We start from the raw sequence: 7,599 nt of genomic DNA on the forward strand, positions 1-7,599 counted from the left end.
TACACTTCAAGGAAGTCAGAGAAGGACAAATACCACATGATTTTACTTACATGTGGAACCTAAAACCAAAGAAGAGTAAACACAAAGTAGAAACAGACCAATAGACACAGAGAACACAAGGGTGGTTGTCAAGGGGGCAGGGGGTGAAGGGGAGTGGGATACAAGCTTCCAGCTATGGAATCAAGTCATGGGGATGAAAGACACAGCATAGGGACTACAGTCAAGGGTACTGTTTTAGCATTACATGGTGGCAGATGGTAGCTGCACCTGTAGTGAGCCTAGCAGAACATGGGAAGATGTGGAGTCACCATGTTGTACACCGGAATAGAACACTCTCAACTGTACTAAGAAAAAAAAGGAAAAAAGGAACCACGAGGCAAGGGAGATAATGAACATGAAGAGAAAGAAAAAGTCATTTATACAGATAACCTCTATCTTTCAAATAATAGATGTGAATTGCTAAGTCAGACTATAAAGAGCAGAATCAAAGACTAAAAGACTAAAGTGATCCTATGTAAGATACCCACCCACCTTCAAATGTTTGTAATGAAGAGCATACCCAACAGGCCCGCGGGCTAAGTGGATGGAATTCTGAATGCAGAGAGGAGTTTGGAGAACAGTTGTTCTGAGGTTCTGCTCTCTTGCACAAGAATGCAGAACCACTGGTGCTGAGTTTGGCTCAAGAATCAGATGACTGCAAGTACAGAGACTAGGATTTTTAAGTTCTTAGGAAATGAAACCGCCTAAGTACAATGGACCAGCGCTGAGGCAGGAGCTGGTTCCCATTCTGAGTTCCAGGGAACCCACATGACTAGAGGGCAGCTGAGCACTTGGTCACAAGCTGGAGGAAAGGAAAGAACCCTGCAAGCCCTCCCCATGCGTGACCAAACCCATGGAGCTATTGCATTTCTGTACAGCTCTTAGACCTCAGCTAAGGCAGCCAGGAAAGCGTGGTTTCCTCCTGCTTCTCTGGAATGCATCTGCAACACAGGTGTGATGGTAGAGGCGAGGCTACAAAGTTAAACAGAAACCAGTAATTATCAGCCTTTTAGATCTGCATGTAGTTTGGATTTTATCTGGAGGAAGAAGAGGAATATTTGAATAATTTTAACCAGCAAAGTGTCCTCTCCTCTGTGGTTGGTGAGAGCAAGGTTGAAGCGAGACCCGACGTGGAGTGATTAGAGATGGGGGCTAGGAGTCTCCCAGCTGGTGTGACAGGTACAGGGCTGGAGAAGGTGACAAGCTGGAGAGATTGGGCTGCTTGACTAGACTCCAGCTTATTGGCTAAAGAGGACAATATGGAAAGTTCAATGTAAACTGAAGGTTGACACTGGGGAGTTTGAGATCTGAAAGGTGCAGTGGGCATGTCCACGGTGATGCACTCATGTGCTCTAAGCATTTTTTTAAAAAAGCTATTATTTATTAAAGCAAAGTACTGCCCAGATATGAGCATCTCAAGGGGTCACTTGGCTAGTTGAAGACTGGGGTTTCGCTTGTATATTCAGTACATAATCATGACGGAAGGAAGAGCGGACAGTGCGATTCATCAGGGGCTGGAGGGGGCAGAAATTGTCCACCATTCTTTTCTCCTCCCCCTCTGATGTGAAAAGCAGAGTCCGAAACTGTTCAAGCTGATCATGATCGACCTCTACGGGCTGCTTCTTAAAGATCCAGATGACAGACTCAGAGAGTGGAGGGGTAGTCAGGGACCCTGATTAGGTCCAGTAATCTGGGCAGGCAGGCATCAGGCAGGAAGGATCAAATGACCCAAATTCCACAAGGGTGTCCTTATGCTTGATTGATGGCAAGGCATCCACCAATTTCTGTAGTTCTTGGTGATGTTTGCCTAACTTTAAAAATACTCCTATTACAGCCAAACCATGTTCTTCTAGTGCTGCATCCTCAAAGTTTTCAAATTTGACTGCATTCCAATGCACCAAATGCAGCTCTGCCAGGTAACATTTGCTGTCCACAGTATGCTCAGAGCCCCAAGCATCGATGAGTGTGTACAAGTGAACACCGAACGCTGAAGAGCAAAGACACTGGGGAGAAGGTTCAGGGAGCAGAGACCCATGGCTGGTACTCGCAAGAGTGAAAATAGATGAAGTAACCCAGAGAGATCAGGGTCATGAGAAGAGCTGGAAGGCCAGAACAGAATCCTGCAAGGCAGCAGCAACTGTGGAAATAGGAGTTAACACTACAGAGGGGAGAATAAAAATCAGAAGAATGGGGTCATTTGTAGAGGAGAGATGGATTCTCAAAAAATAGCCTTCAAATGCTCTAGAAAAAGTGACTCGTAGTGATGAATAAGAAAGGTTTGTGGGACATCTGGAAGAAGGTTTAGTGCAGGGTAAGAACTAGATCACAGAAGAGTTCTGGAAGGGGATGCCGACCATGGCAGAGCTTCATCCTGGATACGTCATGTTGAGAGGTCTTCAATGCATTACTTTTTTTTTTAAGATTTTATTTATTTATTTATTTATTCATGAGAGATACAGAGAGAGAAGCAGAGACACAGGCAGGGGGAGAGGCAGGCTCCATGCAGGGAGCCCGATGTGGGACTCCAGGACCACGCCCTGGGCTGAAGGTAAGCGCTAAACCACTGAGCCGCCCAAGGATCCCCGCATTAGTTTTCTGTGGTTAATTTAAATCTGCTAATAATACCAGTCGATCTTCACCTGATACAGTTTTCATATTCAGAAATTCAATTTTTAACACACACGATGGTTATAATAGATGCTTTAATAGGCTTATTTATTTGCTACGAGTAACATGTGAATCAGCCCTGGGCTGGTTCCCATTGTGCGACTTATCATCTCATCATGGGTCACCTTCTCCTGCGTCTTGGCCTGCCTTACCGGAGTGCGAATGCCAGGCCCTGCGTATCTTACCATGTTGGGCGCTCTCCATGTACGTATTCTGATAATTCTGAGCTCTGTTCGGGAGTCCTGTTACTTGCGAGCATTTTGATACTTTCTAGGGCTTCAGTTTGGCAGGTAGGACGCATATAGTGCTCATCTAGGCTCAATTATTTCTCCTTGTTGGGGCCAGAGCTTTCTGTAAGATTGGCGGCAGGGTTGTTATAGGGACAGTCCCCATGCTGCTCTAATCATCTAGGCTTGTTCTCAGCTTCCCATGGTTTCCCCAGATACACACACAGCTCAGGGGTTCCCTCTGTGCAGCACTCCATTCTTCAGGGACCTGAAGGCCTCTGGGAGGCCTACCTGCCTTGATCTGCTCAGACTCTCGATTTGTTTCTCAGCTTGGAGAGGCAGCAGAGCACTGTCTGCTCTTGCTCAGAGCAGCCACCTGCTTCAGGAGCTTCAGATTTAGTCCTTAGTACTGCTTTAGCCCAGACCTTCATAGCAAGAGGTCTTAAAATATTGTTGTATCCCTTATAATCCTTTAAATTATGCTGAGATCTAGGGACTTTCACTCTTCTGGATTTTTTTTTATAGTTTTTTATGGTATGTTTTCTAATATTCTTTAGGAGGCACATAATGTTGCTTTCATTCTTAATTGAATTCCAGGGTTCATTTTAAAGTTATATAATTAAAAAAAAATAAAGTCCCATATGACGAACATTCACACAGAAGTAGTGGACAAAACCCCTAAAGTTTTCAGTTGCCTGTTCCTAGGACACCACCAAGGAAATAAGGACCAAGGCTTTCAATTTTTTCATATGACAACACCTACATACTTTGATTCCTAGGACCTATTTCTTGGTATATTTTAATTCTCACTTAGACATAACAAAAATATTAGTCCTTGCCAACATAATCAAATTTACGAGAGTGTCTCAGGTGAAATTTCTGTTTTTTAAATGAAGTTCTCTTACCATCGAAAAATCACTATGTCATTGCCAACCTTAGAAAATATAGGTTATCCCAACTAATAGCCAATACTACCATCTTTAGGTCTGAAGAGATGGTCTTTTACTGAATCTGTGCAAAAAGGGAAAATACATATTGACGTACGTAAATATACTACCACACATAGGAACCACTCTGCTAATTCAAGACTTGCCGAATATAAGGCATTCTTACGGGCATAAAGTATAAGCTGTATCACATAGCTTTATATTCTTCCAAATGCAACTGTTGTAATAATTTGTGACCTGCCTTCCTATCCTTAGGATATGCTCACGTATATGCCCGTACTAGGACTGTAACCCACACTCTGCTCTTATTTCAAAGAGGTGGATAATCAATAAACCACAAATCCTTCGGTATTTTTCCTAGGATACATCACAACATACAACAGGCAAATAAGACAAAAATTTCATTCAAGAAAATAACAAAAAGATAACTAGAGTATAAGAATTTTTCTAAAAACTTTACTGGCCAGGAATTCTTAGAAATTCTTCCAAATATGGCAAAGTTGATCAATATTTCCTTTGTTGCTTTAAGGCATTCATAATTGATCTCAATTAGTAATACTGTCCTCTCAGGATGTTAAACAGTAGGAAAATATACATGACACCATGAGGTTAGAAGAACTTGTGACCGTCCTGCTGCTAAACGCATGGCACCTGTTCCATCTTGACCTCCCAGCGCTACTTTCTGTCATTAGGCTGGGCTGGATTACACCTGTAACTTTCTGTGATCAACATAAAAAATTTGTGCAAATCGTGTGCAAAATCGCCTTTGACTAACATATTTGTTATTTTCCTTAGGCTTCGACAAATGTGATAAACCTTGAAGTTTGCCAGGTTTGCCAACTCCAGCAAATGTGAAGAATATAGATATACTAAATCTACAAGAGTTGTAAGGTCACAAGTTTATTATTTTTCCTTAATGAGCTTGTTTTCATACATTCTTTTTTTTTTTTTTATGATAGTCACACAGAGAGAGAGAGAGAGAGGCAGAGACATAGGCAGAGGGAGAAGCAGGCCCCATGCACCGGGAGCCTGACGTGGGATTCGATCCTGGGTCTCCAGGATTGCGCCCTGGGCTAAAGGCAGGCGCTAAACCGCTGCGCCACCCAGGGATCCCATGAGCTTGTTTTCAATAAAGAGAAATCTGTAGAGGACTTTCTTTTTACCCCCGTAACTGCACATGGATGTTTTATATAGTAAGTGTTGATTGAGGCAAACTCCTGACTGCACATTGACCACCTTTATCTCCCTGCATGAAAACAGAACGTAGGAAGGGTCAGCACCGGATAGCAAAAAAAAAAAAAAAAAAAAAAACAAAAAAACAACTACAACAACACCACCACAAAGCCGAAAAATCAGCAATGACCTCTGAAGTACAATCCAGTAATTTTAGACTGAATGGTATCAGCCCAATTTTCCAGAACAAATGTAAACAAAGCAAGCTACTCAGACTTTAAACTTCATACACTAGGCTGAGCCGGTTTACGTGGATAGGAAACCCACCTGTTTATCATCCTGTCAATATTGATCACAGGATAATACGTATTCCGGTCCATGAGGTTGGGGGAGAAGACTGGGGCGTAAACAGACTTGCTCTCCAGGGGGGCTGGATTCATCAGTGTTGCATGGTTCAAGGGCTGCATGCTAATCACTAAAGGCATGAAGGGAATTACACTTTTTTCCCCCCATTTCTTCTAGGGAGTTTCATGTAAGAGCCATGGCTCGTGTGGGTGTAGAAATAGGTTTTCAGCTCATTCAAAAGTCCACAGAACACAAGAACATAAACATTGTGCTTCTCAGAACACCTCTTACTGTATCAATTCATGGTTAGTGGAGAAAACATTTTGAAGTTTTTTGTTGTTTGTTTGTTTTTTAGAAAGGAGCAAGGAATGAGCCTGCCATCTGTTGCTTCGACCTAGAGATGGGCTTCATAGCTCCATCATTACAAAGCAACTGCGCATTTATGAGCGCGCACCCAAACACGGATGCCAAGAAACCGCAGGAGGATGAATACACCGCACGATGCTGTTAGGATTAAGCACTTTTTCCTCTCTAAGGGGCTGTTTGGGTTTTTATTGTTCTTTGGCAGTTTAATAAAACTTAAGATGCCGTCTGGATGGCAGGAGTGGGGAAGACAGTGACGGGAAAGAAAGGCAAGTAGATGCCCAGAGACCTGAGGAGCAGATTGCAGGAAAGCGGCCTGGGTTCCCCCCCCCGGGGGTGTGGGGGGGGTTAGGCGTGCAGAGACCCCTCTACTCTGGGTGACCAAATACAAGGCCGGTTCACGTCTGCTCCAAAAGCAAAAAAACAGCCTAAGTAGCAAGTAGCAGCAAAAATTAGTGAGAGAAACCCATCAGTTCCAAGGTAGTGCTTTGTATGCAAGCATTTTGTTCATTTTAACTCTTACTAGTCCAACCTTTGGGTTTTTCAGTTTAGAAGTTGGAAATAGCGGTAATGTGCTGTCATTGTTTTTAAAAAGTGTGAGGTCTGCGGGGAGTCGGCTTCTCCCTCTCCCTCTGCTCATCCCCCTGCTTGTGCTGTCTCTCAATTAAGATTTTCTTTTTTCTTTTTTAGGAAGTGTGGTGTTTCCTAGAGAGTAGGAGAATAGGCTGACGGGACAGGTCTGTTCCCCTCAACAAGATTGGGGTAGAGTCCAGCCCCACTGGGGCCTGCACACTGGCAGCCGCACCTTTGGTTACACTGTAGGAACACTACCGGCCAGGCTGCAGCAGTCTACAGGGGTTTAGCCTGCCCGGCGCCACTGGCCGGAGAGGGTTGGGAGCAGAGCTCTCAGAGTCAGACAGACCTGGTGTAAACCACAGGGTCTTGGATTAGCCGTGTGACCCCCGACAAGTAGTTCATCCTACAGGCTTTCATCTGCTCCCCTGGATGTGGGGCTGAGGGGCTTAGAGATAGAGCCTGGGCGTTAGCCGACCTCCTCCAGAGACCAAACCCGCAGGTGTGTGCAGCTGACCCTTGAACAACACGGGCTTGAACTACATGGGTCCACATATACACTGATTTTTTTTTTTGATAAATACAATAAATGTATTTTCTCTTGTGATTTCCTTAATACTTTTCTCTGGTTTTTGCTTTATTATGGGAACATGGAGTGTAACACATGGAATATATGGAATATGTGTTAATTAACTGTTCACACGATCAGGAAGGCTTCCAGTCTAGGCCGGTGGTTAAGTTGTGGGGGAGTCAAAAGTTATATGGATTTTGCATGGTGTGGGGGCTGGGCTCCCAAGCCCTGTGCTGGTCAAGGGTCACCTGTGTAGACAGGGAGAAGGATATTTGAAGGAATCGACTCACCTCCCGTGGGGTGGACGTGTGTTCACCGTGCAGGCGGGAGAGCGTGCTGCCAACCCAGGGCGGAGTCCAGGCTGCAGCCGGAACCCCACGCGGGCAGGAAGGGCCTCCTGTCGGCATTTATTGGCTGTGGGGCCTCTTCACCTGGTCGTGTTTTTTTTTTTTCTTCAAGATTTTATTTATTTATTCATGAGACACACACAGAGAGAGGTAGAGGCAGAGGGAGAAGCAGGCTCCATGCAGGGAGCCCGATGCAGGCCTCGATCCCGGGGATCACGCCCTGGGCCAAAGGCAGAGCTCAATCGCTGAGCCCCCCAGTGACCCCGGGGTCGTGGTCCTCGGGGCGGGGTGGGGGGAAAGGCGCACGTGTGCTGCATCCCAGGCAGGGGAGGTGATGCTGATGGGTA

The 7,599-nt window shown here is 44.9% G+C and overlaps 1 pseudogene; it reads right to left on the bottom strand.

Annotated features, from left to right (window-relative positions):
* Positions 1–1,454: 1,454 nt before the first annotated feature.
* LOC129508238 (carbonic anhydrase 5B, mitochondrial-like) lies at positions 1,455–2,910 on the bottom strand (annotated as a pseudogene).
* Between the last annotated feature and the right edge of the window lie 4,689 nt (positions 2,911–7,599).

This window comes from Nyctereutes procyonoides, unplaced genomic scaffold (genome assembly GCF_905146905.1).
Source record: "Nyctereutes procyonoides isolate TBG_1078 unplaced genomic scaffold, NYPRO_anot_genome, whole genome shotgun sequence".
Classification (NCBI taxonomy): Eukaryota; Metazoa; Chordata; class Mammalia; order Carnivora; family Canidae; genus Nyctereutes; species Nyctereutes procyonoides.